Source organism: Hyperolius riggenbachi, chromosome 4 (genome assembly GCF_040937935.1).
Source record: "Hyperolius riggenbachi isolate aHypRig1 chromosome 4, aHypRig1.pri, whole genome shotgun sequence".
Classification (NCBI taxonomy): Eukaryota; Metazoa; Chordata; class Amphibia; order Anura; family Hyperoliidae; genus Hyperolius; species Hyperolius riggenbachi.
Genome location: NC_090649.1, coordinates 104,621,052 through 104,633,536, shown reverse-complemented (window position 1 = coordinate 104,633,536; position 12,485 = coordinate 104,621,052). Strand labels below are relative to the sequence as shown.

Genomic DNA, 12,485 nt, shown 5'->3' with positions numbered 1-12,485 from the left:
AATCACAGAAAGGAACACAGGCCAGCCCCCCTGTATAATAAGGAGGGCTGCCATGATGCGACATATCGTCTTAGCTTGCTGAATGCTCACTGAGAGACATGCTCCAGTGCTGGTGGCCTAGCAAGGGCTGTACACAGTTATAAACCTAAAGCTGTTCAGTGACTAACCCCTTCACTACTATCACTACACTATTGTTAAATCGTTAATAAGCTTGATTGATGTAATTGTATGACAGTCAGAGTGTGTGCTCCAGTGCTGCTGCTGGGCCTAGCAAGGGCTGTACACAGTGATAAACCGAAAACTGTTCAGTGATTAACCCCTTCACTATCGCTACACTATTGTTAAATCATTAATTAGCTTGATGTCATTTGTGTGACAGTCAGAGTGTGTGCTGCCTGTAGGCAGCTTCTATGTGTCTGTGTGTGTGCTGTGCACAGACCACGCCAGCTGCTGCCTGCTGGCCAGCTATTAGCCTTAGGTATAGGTTAGGTTAGGGATTAAGGGATAGGATTACTGTGTTATTGTGTAGTTAGTACTGTAGTACTGCAGTCATTTCTAGTAGTTGTTAGTGTAGCAGTACTACTGTGTTAGCTTTCTACAGAACTGCTGTGCTGTGAGCAGTGCCAGTGTGACAGTTAGTGTGCACTAGTGTCTTCTCCTCTGCTGTCTGACTGTCACTCGGCACTTGGCACGTGTCACGTGACACTTTGCAAGTGCCACGTGGCAAGTGCCAAGTGCCACTTGCCAAGTGCCTCATGACACACGTGACACGTGGCAAATGACACATGGCAAGTGCCACGTAACACGTGCCAAGTTCCACATATCAGGCTACGGCCTCACTCATATCAGGCAACGGCATCACTAATATCAGAACATGGCATTACTAATATCAGAACATGGCATTACTAATATCAGACAATTGTATCACTCATATCAGGCAATGGCATTGCTAATATCAGGCAATAGCATTACTCATATAAGGCAATGGCATCACTAATATCAGGCCATGGCATTGCTAATATCAGGCAATGGCATTACTTATATCAGGCAACTTATTTCAGGCAATGCCATCACTAGCAATGCCATCACTAATATCAGGCAATGGCATCACTAATATCAGGCCTTGGTATTACTAATATCAAGCCATGGCATCACTCATATCAGGCAATGGCATCACGTATATCAGGCAATGGCATTACTTATATCAGGCAATGGCATTACTTATATCAGGCAATGGCATCACGTATATCAGGCAATGGCATCACGTATATCAGGCAATGGCATTACTTATATCAAGCAATGGCATCACTGATATCCGGCTATGGCATCAATAATATCAGGCAATGGCATCACTCATATCAGGCAGTGCCAGAACTAATATCAGGCAATGGCAGTTTTAAGTACCAGAATACCCTGTTTTCATATATAGTTTTGTTATCTGTATTAAACTTTTGTAGTGGAAAGCAAGGAAGCTGGAAGAGACCATAAAATCGTCTGTACAATTATCATACAGCTAAAAAAAATAATGAAAGAAAGTTATTTTTGCGGTTTTATAGATTTTCTCCCTAATCTTAGGCTATTTATTTTGTTTACGAGCCACTTGATGTAGCCTCAATATTTCACTTTTATATGTTCAGCTACTAAGAGGTAATAATGTGTTTTGCTGTCACCAGTGTCACTTAATATTCATTCATTGTCCCTCTTAATTTTGGCCTTGAGTAGGCAATATTGCTGTAATGTGCAGTGGCTTTAATATTCTGTTCTACGCACTTGCTGTTTTCTATGACATGTCTCTTAAATGTATTTAAGCAAAGCAGTTCCTTCAGATAGCTATTTCAATAGATGTAGAGGTATTTACATAAAAATCTGCCGTAGTGTTATGCACATCTCATACAACACACTGCTAGATGCTCAGCTCATGTGAGTCATACCGTCCACATATTATTCACTGACAGGAGAACTCTGTGCACTGCCCTTGAATTGGGCATTGAAGAGGAATACCATTCATAATCTATGCTTATAAGAAATGTCTTGTTTATAAAGTTTAACTTCTTTTAAACTTCCACTTTTGCCAGCCATCTCATGTGATCTGAATGAGCCATGATAAGTAGAGTAAAGTTGCTTTCACATGTACAATTACTGTTGCCTGTAGGGATCAGGGCTCAATCCCTGAAGGTGGCCACTAACAATCCAATTTCTAGCGAAAAATCATTCGAGCGATCGAAAATTCTGATCGGAAATTAAATAGTTCACTAAACCATCAACGAACCAATCTTTGCTTTCTATCTATCAACACCAACAAGAAAATCCAAATTTTGATTCGACGAAAATCCAATCGGGCGACTGATTTTATAATTGATTGTGTCCATCAACTTCGATCAGAATTTCTGATCGCTCCTAACGATTTTTCACTAGAAATTGGACCATTAGTGCCCACCTTTAGACAACAGTTCAAGGCCGAGTGCTGTAGAGGCTAATGACATGTTCTGTTGCTATGGAGAGAGAAGACAGGCCAATGGTGGGGCGCACGACAGGGCAGCATGGAACAGGAGGAATAGGGTTGACCTGCGCTTGGCTGAGATGATCCACCAGTATGGATTTCTCACATCTTAAGGTGGAGTCAAGGGCTGCTATACCAGGGATAAGCAGAAATTACGTCCATGCGAATTTACGCATCGTAGTTCGCATCTACGCATCATAGTTCTTAGGCGAAGTTTGAAAAGTACGCTTACGAATTTACACGTAACGAAGTACCGCTACGCATAGTTTACGCCCGCTACGTGTAGTTAACATGTGTATTGCGATGTGAACTACAAATGCCTTACTCGCGTCTATTTTTCCGCGTACGATTGTATGCTTACAAAATTACGCATTGGAAAGGGGAATGCACGCATAAGATTTCCCAGTACTCGCAATTAAAAAGAGGAAATCATGAGGAAATGTTTCCGCATATGGGCATAAGCATCCGCATACACTACGCTTCACAGTACGCGTAATTGAGTAATTTAACGCGTAGATTACGAAATGTATACGAATATTTGATTTCGTAGCCGTAGTTTGGCAAAGCGTAATTGCGTAAAACTACGTGTAGTTCCAGCGTAGCAAAGTTGGATGACTACGACCATCCCTGGGCTATACACACTAGATTATTGATAGAGGCAATCCTGATTCCTGATTGGCTGCCTCAGTAAGGAATCATATGGCATGTGTTCTTAAACTGAACCTGAAGGCAAAACTGGAGAAAAGGTTAGAGGCTTACCTCAGTAGAGAGAGTGTCTGGATAATCCAGAGGCTTCCACCATTCCTCTTGAGCTTGCTGTTCCATCACCGGGACCCTCTAAACCTATCTGACAAGAATTTGTTGATAATTAGGTTAGTGTGGCCAAGCCAGTGCTGGGCGTAATGGAAAAAGCTACGCTTACGGATCATTACGCGTAATTTTACGCTATTACGCATTACGGAATTATGCTTACGGCGTAGACATTGAATTACGGTACATGTCTGTAATTACGCATAGCCCTTACGCAATTACGCGTAAGAATAATGTAATTCAGGTTGTTACGTTATAGGCTTACGCGTAAAATCCTACTAGCAATTAATGCGTAAGGTCATGCTGCCAAGCGGAAAAGTTGACGCATGGATCAATGTTAGGTAGCCGCCGACTTTAAGTGTTAATAGCAAAGCCCCCTTAAGTGCTAAGAGCCTCAAATTTGGAGAATATATTAAGGAGATCAGAAGGAATACGAGGAAAAATTTTTTTTTTCAAAAAGACCTTATAGTTTTTGAGAAAATCGATTTTAAAGTTTCAAAGGAAAAATTTATACATTTAAAAACCCGCCGACTTTAACGGTTAATAGCAAAGCCTGCTTAAAATTTAGGAACACCAAATTCACAGGATATATTAAGGGGATCAGTGGGAATAAGAGGAAAAAACTTTTTTTCAAAAAGACCTTATAGTTTTTGAGAAAATCGATTTTTAAGTTTCAAGGGCAAAAATGTCTTTTAAATGCGGAAAATGTCAGTTTTTTTTGCACAGGTAACAATAGTGTTTTATTTTCATAGATTCCCCCAAGTGGGAAGAGTTTTACTTACTTCGTTCTGAGTGTGGGAAATATTAAAAAAAAACGACGTGGGGTCCCCCCTCCCAGACCTCTTTAACCCCTTGTCCCCCATGCAGACTGGGATAGCCAGAATGCGGAGCACCGGCCGCGTGGAGCTCCGCACCCTGACTATACCAGCCCGCATGGTCCATGGATTGGGGGGTCTCGGAAGGGGAGGGGCAGCCAAGCTTTCCCCTCCCCCTCCGAGCCCTTGTCCAATCCAAGGACAAGGGGCTCTTCTCCACCTCCGATGGGCGGTGGAGGTGGAGGCCGCGATTTCCTGGGGAGGGGGTTCATGGTGGCATCTGGGAGTCCCCTTTAAAAAGGGGTCCCCCAATTGCCCACCCCCCCTCCAAGGAGAAATGAGTATAGAGGTACTTGTACCCCTTACCCATTTCCTTTAAGAGTTAAAAGTAAATAAACACACAAACACATAGAAAAAGTATTTTAATTGAACAAAAAACATAACCACGAAAAAAGTCCTTTAATATTCTTAATTAACCATGAATACTTACCTGTCCCTTTAAATAAATGATCCCTCGAAATAGCCTCGGAAATGTTCTATCAGTTACAATGTAACAAAGTTATTACAATGTAACAACTTTGTTACATTGTAACTACGCCGCACCCGACGTCACTCGCCGCCGCCGCATACGCGTCTGCGCTGCACGGACCCGACAGAGCTCTGAGCTATATAGCTCAGAGCTCTCTAAAGCATCTTTGTATTTTGGCTCCAAGGAGCCCCATTGGTCCTTAGCAGACCAATGGGGTTCCTTCAAATCAGAAGGAACCCCATTGGTCTGCTAAGGAGCAATGGGGCTCCTTGGAGCCAAAATACAAAGATGCTTTCGAGAGCTCTGAGCTATATAGCTCAGAGCTCTGTCGGGTTTAGGACGCTAAGTCCTCGCCGGCTCCGCTGCCCTCCCCGCCTCTCCCACATGTCACCTATATACATGCTGGCACCCATTGGTGCCAGCATGTATATGGGTGACACGTGTGGTCGGGGTGGACGGCGGGAGCCGGCGGGGACTTAGCGTAAGTGTATGCGGCGGCCGGCGGGTGAGCGGCAAGTGACGTCGGGTGCGGTGGTGTTACAAAGTAACAAAGTTGTTACATTGTAACAACTTTGTTACATTGTAACTGATTAGTATATTTCCGAGGATATTGCGTGGGAACTGGCTTTTAAAGGGACAGGTAAGTATTAATGGTTAATTAAGAATATTAAAGGACTTTTTTCGTGGTTAAGTTTTTTGTTCAATTAAAATACTTTTTCTATGTGTTTGTGTGTTTATTTACTTTTAACTCTTAAAGGAAATGGGTAAGGGGTACAAGTACCTCTATACTCATTTCTCCTGGGAGGGGGGGTGGGCATCTGGGGGACCCCTTTTTAAAGGGGACTCCCAGATGCCACCATGAACTTCCCCCCAGGAAATCGCGGCCTCCACCTCCACCGCCCATCGGAGGTGGAGAAGAGCCCCTTGTCCTTGGATTGGACAAGGGCTCGGAGGGGGAGGGGAAAGCTTGGCTGCCCCTCCCCTTCCGAGACCCCCCAATCCATGGACCATGCGGGCTGGTATAGTCAGGGTGCGGAGCCCCACGCGGCCGGTGCTCCGCATTCTGGCTATCCCAGTCTGCATGGGGGACAAGGGGTTAAAGAGGTCTGGGAGGGGGGACCCTACGTCGTTTTTTTTAAATATTTCCCACACTCAGAACGAAGTAAGTAAAACTCTTCCCACTTGGGGGAATCTATGAAAATAAAACACTATTGTTACCTGTGCAAAAAAAACCTGACATTTTCCGCATTTAAAAGACATTTTTGCCCTTGAAACCAAAAAATCGATTTTCTCAAAAACTATAAGGTCTTTTTGAAAAAATGTTTTCCTCTTATTCCCACTGATCCCCTTAATATACCCTGTGAATTTGGTGTTCCTAAATTTTAAGCAGGCTTTGCTATTAACCGTTAAAGTCGGCGGGTTTTTAAATGTATATATTTTTCCTTTGAAACTTTAACATCGATTTTCTCAAAAACTATAAGGTCTTTTTGAAAAAAAAATTTTCCTCGTATTCCTTCTGATCTCCTTAATATATTCTCCAAATTTGAGGCTCTTAGCACTTAAGGGGGCTTTGCTATTAACCCTTAAAGTCGGTGGCATTTTTATATTATACGGGAGCGTAATATTACGCTCCCGTATAATATTAATATATAGACTGTGTAATTTCAATGGGAGTTTACTGTCTTACGCGTAATTTGTTACGCGTAATAACGTAACCTACGGTCTACGCGTAATTAATTACGCGTAATACCGTAACCTTACACGTAACGCTTACGGTGCATTTGTAGTGAATTACGATGCGTAATTACGCTAATGCGTAATTTCGGCCCAGCACTGGGCCAAGCTCCAGTCAGTGTATAATCATGGCTTTTTCCACAGTGGCTCAATGCTACTGTGCAGGAATGGGCCATCAGTACACAGTGCAGCCACGTTAATTCATGAACAGGAGTGTGGCAATATAAAAGAAGAGGGTTCCAGCAACCAGTGGTGGACTCAAGAAGGATCCCAGAAGGCTCTGGGGGATCCAAACAGAGTACTGTTCCAAAGAAAAGTAAACTGAGCTAAGCTATGTAAGTCACAGATAGCAGCAAATTCAAATGCAAAGATCTTCTTTGCTAACCTTACAACCTGAACTAAACGTCTCTGTACTCAATGCCTTGCCTATGCCTACCTTTTCTACGCCGCAAAACTATATACCATATATACACGCAGATAAGCCACTGTGCACTGTGTGGATAAGCCCACCCTCCGACTTTTGCCTTGAAAAACTGTAAAATCTCAGAGGCCTGCAGGTAAGACCACCCCCCCCCCCCCCACCCACGTCTCCTCTGCAGCTTTAGACTGTGCCATTAGTGCTCCAAGCTTCACTGTGGTTTATGGGAGCTGCTGCTATGCATTCTGTGAGTTCTGAAAATGATATCTTCTACAAAGCTCATTCATACACTGAAGGGTTATCTCTCACTCGTTGAGGGGAATTGATTACAGTGTAAGCTTAAGCAGTCAATCAAAACCTCTCACATTCACATTTCTCCACTATAGATGCTTGCAGTGAAAATGGTCACTATTCTTTGAAAGCAGCTGGAGAAATGCAAACAAAAGACATGAATGAAAATGTCTTTGAGAAGAGACCTCCAACATTGCTTTTGTTTCCAGAGTTCAGGGGCGTTTTCCCCCCAAAAATTGGTTAGCACCTCTGAAAGTACAGGTAGATCCTGACTCACGAATACCTGACTTACTAACTATATGTTAATATGAATGATCCAAAATTTTGAAATTTGATTCTGTAGGAACAAGTTTAAAAATGTTTTTATTTTATTTTTTAGAAAAAAGACCTTGTAGTTTTTGAGAAAATACATTTTAAAAAATTTAAAGAAAAAACATTTTTTTTCTGCAGTACACTGAGGGCACAGGGGAACAGGGGTGACACAGTTGGGTGACAGAGGTGACACCAAGGGGGACACTGAAGAAATGGGGAACAGAGGTGATACAGAGGGGGGCACTGGAGGCACAGGTGGGTTATAGAAGAGGTACAGTGAACTAAGATGGCACATTGTTTTGACTTATTGACCTATGTAGGTTAAGAATGAATTTACAGTACCTTTCTCGTACGTTAATTGGGAACTACCTGTATATAAGCAAATTATAGCTTTTTGTAGATAACATTTGAAAACTAGGTGCAATAATAGTTGTAAATGTATCAGAACTTTTAATTCAGCATATCTCTATTAATGTTTTAACAATATTTAAGTATAACAGATGGGAAACACTACACACTTTCAAAACTTACAGAAAGTTCAGTGTGAAAGTGAGAACCTTGCAAAGTCATCAGCTCACACTGTGCTTAGTCACTAACTCTTATCCTAAACAGTCCTCTGAAGTGCAAATTTAATAAGCACTCTCTAAGCAATATGCTCATTTGCAGATGTTGGAAGCACTTGGAAAGGTTGTGGAAATATTTTAAACTGCTTATGGACTGTCAGACCATAAAAATGCAGATCTCCTTTTGCAATTTAGCTCTCTCAGCCATCCTTATCACAGGCCTGCATTAACTCTTCCACTTAATACTTAATAAAAATAGCTGTAAAACTGCAGGGATAGCTTAGTTAATAATTTGCATTAGCACAGTTTCTTGTCTTCGCTGCTTAGTGGTCAGCAGTCTCACTGAAGATCCATAGACTGGAAGGGGGAACATTTTTTATTGAATATGACTTGGAAGTGCTGCTGAAGAGCTACAGAAAAGTGCCCTCACAATGCAAGTAAACACATTGGCCTCAATTCATTAAAGGCTGTACGGCATTCGGTATTTTAGACTTTTTTTTTGCTAATTCATCAATATTTTCACAGGTGCTGCAGAAGTTCGGTAATTTACCAAAATGCTATGCTTTAATTCACAAAAGCCTGTTCTGTAACAACAGAAGAGTGTGGAGCTGTCTATGTGTTGTGACAAGCTGTTCCATGCAGTGACAGCATTTCAATAGTTAGAGGCATCCCCACATCCCTTTAGAATGTACATATTTGTTATGCTGCCTCTGCTCGCTCTGAATCTGTCTGTTAGTTTTTCTTAACATCATATTTAATTGCCACAGCTTAAAAGGACTTCAAGAGACATTACACATGCCATGCTTTGATGATTTCCCCACTAGCTCCTCTGCATCTTCAAACAGGAACCTAAGGGGTTAAACAGCCAAAGTGCCACAGGGAAACCTCTTTTGTTCCAATTTCTCTGCTCGCTGCCTGGGGAGTAGAAAAGTTGAACCCTCTGGAGAAGGCATTGTGTCCTATTACAGGGACTTGCAGGAGACAGAGGCTGTTCCTATTGGCTCTCTGCTCCTGTCAATCACGGAATATCCACAAGGCATTCAAAGCTGGTTTTCAACAGTTAAGAGCTGCCGGTAATTAGCAAACATGTTCCTGGGCATTACCGCATGCTCTGATCTTCATGAATTAACATTTGGTGATGGTGACATGTGTGGGAGGTGTTTATTGCACAAGTCGGTAATTGACCTCACTGCTCTGTAATTTCCACTTGCCATGTGGTAACAGCGTTGAAGAATTGACATTTTCCTAAATGCTCTGTAAACTCAGCTGTTTTCAGCATTACCAAATGCGGTGTAAGCATGCAGTAATCCCCATCTGGCAGCCGGCCAAGCAGGAAGTGACGCTCCCTTCCTATGGCCGAAGTGATCATGTGCGCTGAAGCGTATTGCTAAAAATACACTTCCGCGCATGCATGATGCGTAAAACGTGCAGCGGGTTTTCACACGCACATGCATTGCTATAGACTTACACGACTTCCGGTCCACCCCAAGTCACTGCAGGTTGTTGCAAAACTGCGTGGTAACGTAAATCTATCCTTGCATCAGGGGTGCGGTGAAAACGTCACTTCTGTCGCATTACGCCACAATGTGTCGGTATAAATGGCCCCTTAGACTTTCATTGGGCAGCGGTGGGTTGCACCGGCCCAGTGTGAAAGACCCCTCAAAGTTATACATACTTCCATAATCTATAAGCAAGGCAGGATTTATACATTTGGCGCCCCTAGGCCAACTTTCTTGTTGGTCCTATTCTATGTGCAGCAGTGTCCCCCATTTCATGTGCAGCCCCCTCATCCATATATAATGTTAATGAACAGCAGACCCTTTCCTTCATGTACAGATCCTTTGGGCAGCAGCACCCCTCTTCCATGTGTTATTCAGTGTTTTGCAGTCTCCTCCACCATATGCAGCAACCCCTTTCCCATGTGCAGCTGCCCAGTGGCGTAGCTAAGGAGCTGTGGGCCCCGATGCAAGTTTTACATTGGGGCCCCTAAGCACTCTATACATAACAATAGATACGGTGCACCAAAACCTGCCAATTGCAACTACAGTGTCAGAGGTACAAGAAGGGGATGGGGAGCAGTTTGTTAATGATTATTAGTATTCAAAGTATCTATAGAAGTCATTATTATGAGTACAGGACCAATAGAAAGCTAATTCTGCAGTTGAGGGAGGGCCCCACGGGGCCCCTCTGGCCCAAGGGCCCTGATGCGGTCGCAACCTCTGCACCCCCTATTGCTACGCCCCGGCAGCTGCCCCTTTGGGCTGCAGCCACCCAAGGCCTGGGCCTTTGTGGCCTTCACAGAAATCCAGCCCTGTCTATAAGGTCTTTAGATACCTCTAGGAGCTTTGTGTGTGTCCTTCCCATGGTGCTGCCAATATAGCCCCATTCTTAGCTTCAATGAGATCTTAAAGGAATACTGTAGGGGGGTCGGGGGAAAATAAGTTGAAGTTACCTGGGGCTTCTAATGGTCCCCAGCAGACATCCTGCGCCTGCACAGCCAGTCACCAATGCTCTGGCCCCGCCTCCAGTTCATTTCTGGAATTTCAGACTTTAAAGTCTGAAAACCACTGCGCCTGCGTTGCCGTGTCCTCGCTCCCGCTGATGTCACCAGGAGCGTACTGCGCAGGCACAGACCATCAGGCGCAGTGGTTTTCAGACATTAAAGTCTGAAATTCCAGAAGTGAACTAGAGGCTGGGCTGGAGCATCGGTGAGTGGCTTCATGGGCACAGGGCGTCTGTTGGGGACCATTAGAAGCCCCGGGTAAATTCAACTCATTTTCCCCCGACCCCCTACAGTAGTCCTTTAAGGACATATACGCTGTAGATCTTTGTGCCCTCTTATTGTGCGTGGCTGTGTGTAGCATGGTGGCAAAATGGTTAGTGCTCTTGCCTTGCAGCACTCGGTCCCTGGTTCAAATTTTAGCAAGGTCAACAACTGTAAGGTGTTTGTATGTTCTCACCCTGTCTGTGTGGGTTTCCTGTGGGCACTCCAGTTTACTTCCACATCAAAAAACATACAGATAAGTTAATTGGCTTCCCCCTAAAAAATTGGCCCTAGACTACAATACATACACTACATGATACATACATAGACATATGATTGTGGCGGAGACTAGATTGTGAGGTCCTCCAAGGGACAGTTAGTGACATGACTATATACTCTTTATAGCGCTGCGAACAATGTTGGCGCTATATAAATACTAAATAATAATTGCCGAGACTATTCTGGGCATAAGCTTTTCCGAATGTATCTAAAACATGCATGTCCAGGACGCTACTTGGTCACAGCTGTTCTGCATAGCCGTTTGGGGGTGTGATCCATGAATTTGCATGGACTGAATAACATGCACACTCCACTCCAAACCAGCTGGTGCTGTGAACAGGACCTTCAGTGCCAGGAGGGCAGGTGGGGAACAATAAAGGGCAATGCATTGCAGGAGACTTTATAGATTATGGCAGTGCTGGGCGTAATTGAAAAAACTACGCTTACGGATCATTACGCGTAATTTTACGCTATTACGCATTACGCTTACGACGTAGACATTTATTTACGGTTCATGTCTGTAATTACGCATAGCCCTTACGCAATTACGCGTAAGAATACCGTAATGCAGGTTGTTACGTAATTGCCTTACGCGTAATTTCCTACTAGCAATTAATGCATAAGGCCATGTTCCCAAGCGGAAAAGTTGACGCATGGATCAATGTTAGGTAGCCGCCGACTTTAAGGGTTAATAGCAAAGCCCCCTTAATTGCTTAGAGCCTCAAATTTAGAGAATATATTAAGGAGATCAGAAGGAATAAGAGGAAAATTTTTTTTTTCAAAAAGACCTTATAGTTTTTGAGAAAATCGATGTTAAAGTTTCAAAGGAAAAATATATACATTTAAAAACCCGCCGATTTTAACGGTTAATAGCAAAGCCTGCTTAAAATTTAGGAACACCAAATTCCCAGGGTATATTAAGGGGATCAGTGGGAATAAGAGGAATTTTTTTTTTTCAAAAAGACCTTATAGTTTTTGAGAAAATCGATTTTTAAGTTTCAAGGGCAAAAATGTCTTTTAAATGCGGAAAATGTCAGGTTTTTTTTGCACAGGTAACAATAGTGTTTTATTTTCATAGATTCCCCCAAGTGGGAAGAGTTTTACTTACTTCGTTCTGAGTGTGGGAAATATAAAAAAAACGATGTGGGGTCCCCCCTCCCAGACCTCTTTAACCCCTTGTCCCCCATGCAGGCTGGGATAGCCAGAATGCGGAGCACCGGCCGCGTGGGGCTCTGCACCCTGAGTTAAAAGTAAATAAACACACAAACACATAGAAAAAGTATTGTAATTGAACAAAAAACATAACTACGAAAAAAAGTCCTTTAATGTTCTTAATTAACCATTAATACTTACCTGTCCCTTTAAAAGCCAGTTCCCACGCAATATCCTCGGAAATTGGCTAATCAGTTACAATGTAACAAAGTTGTTACAATGTAACAACTTTGTTACTTTGTAGCTCCACCACACCCG

General features: G+C 43.1%; 1 protein-coding gene and 1 long non-coding RNA gene across 5 annotated transcripts in view; one reads left to right on the top strand and one right to left on the bottom strand.

Annotated features, from left to right (window-relative positions):
- The window catches only part of SNTG2 (syntrophin gamma 2), a 522,646-nt gene that overhangs the window by 162,975 nt on the left and 347,186 nt on the right, over window positions 1-12,485 (top strand). The gene's annotated exons all lie outside the window — the stretch shown is intronic.
- Window positions 1-12,485, bottom strand: part of LOC137570435 (uncharacterized) — a 134,665-nt gene that overhangs the window by 11,616 nt on the left and 110,564 nt on the right. For 2 of the 4 annotated variants that reach the window (XR_011031045.1, XR_011031044.1), the window contains one exon: window positions 3,260-3,347. The exons of 1 other annotated variant lie outside the window; for it this stretch is intronic. This is a non-coding gene — a long non-coding RNA (uncharacterized lncRNA). The remainder of the gene's footprint in view (window positions 1-3,259; window positions 3,348-12,485) is intronic. One more of the 4 variants, XR_011031046.1, reaches the window with a different exon arrangement.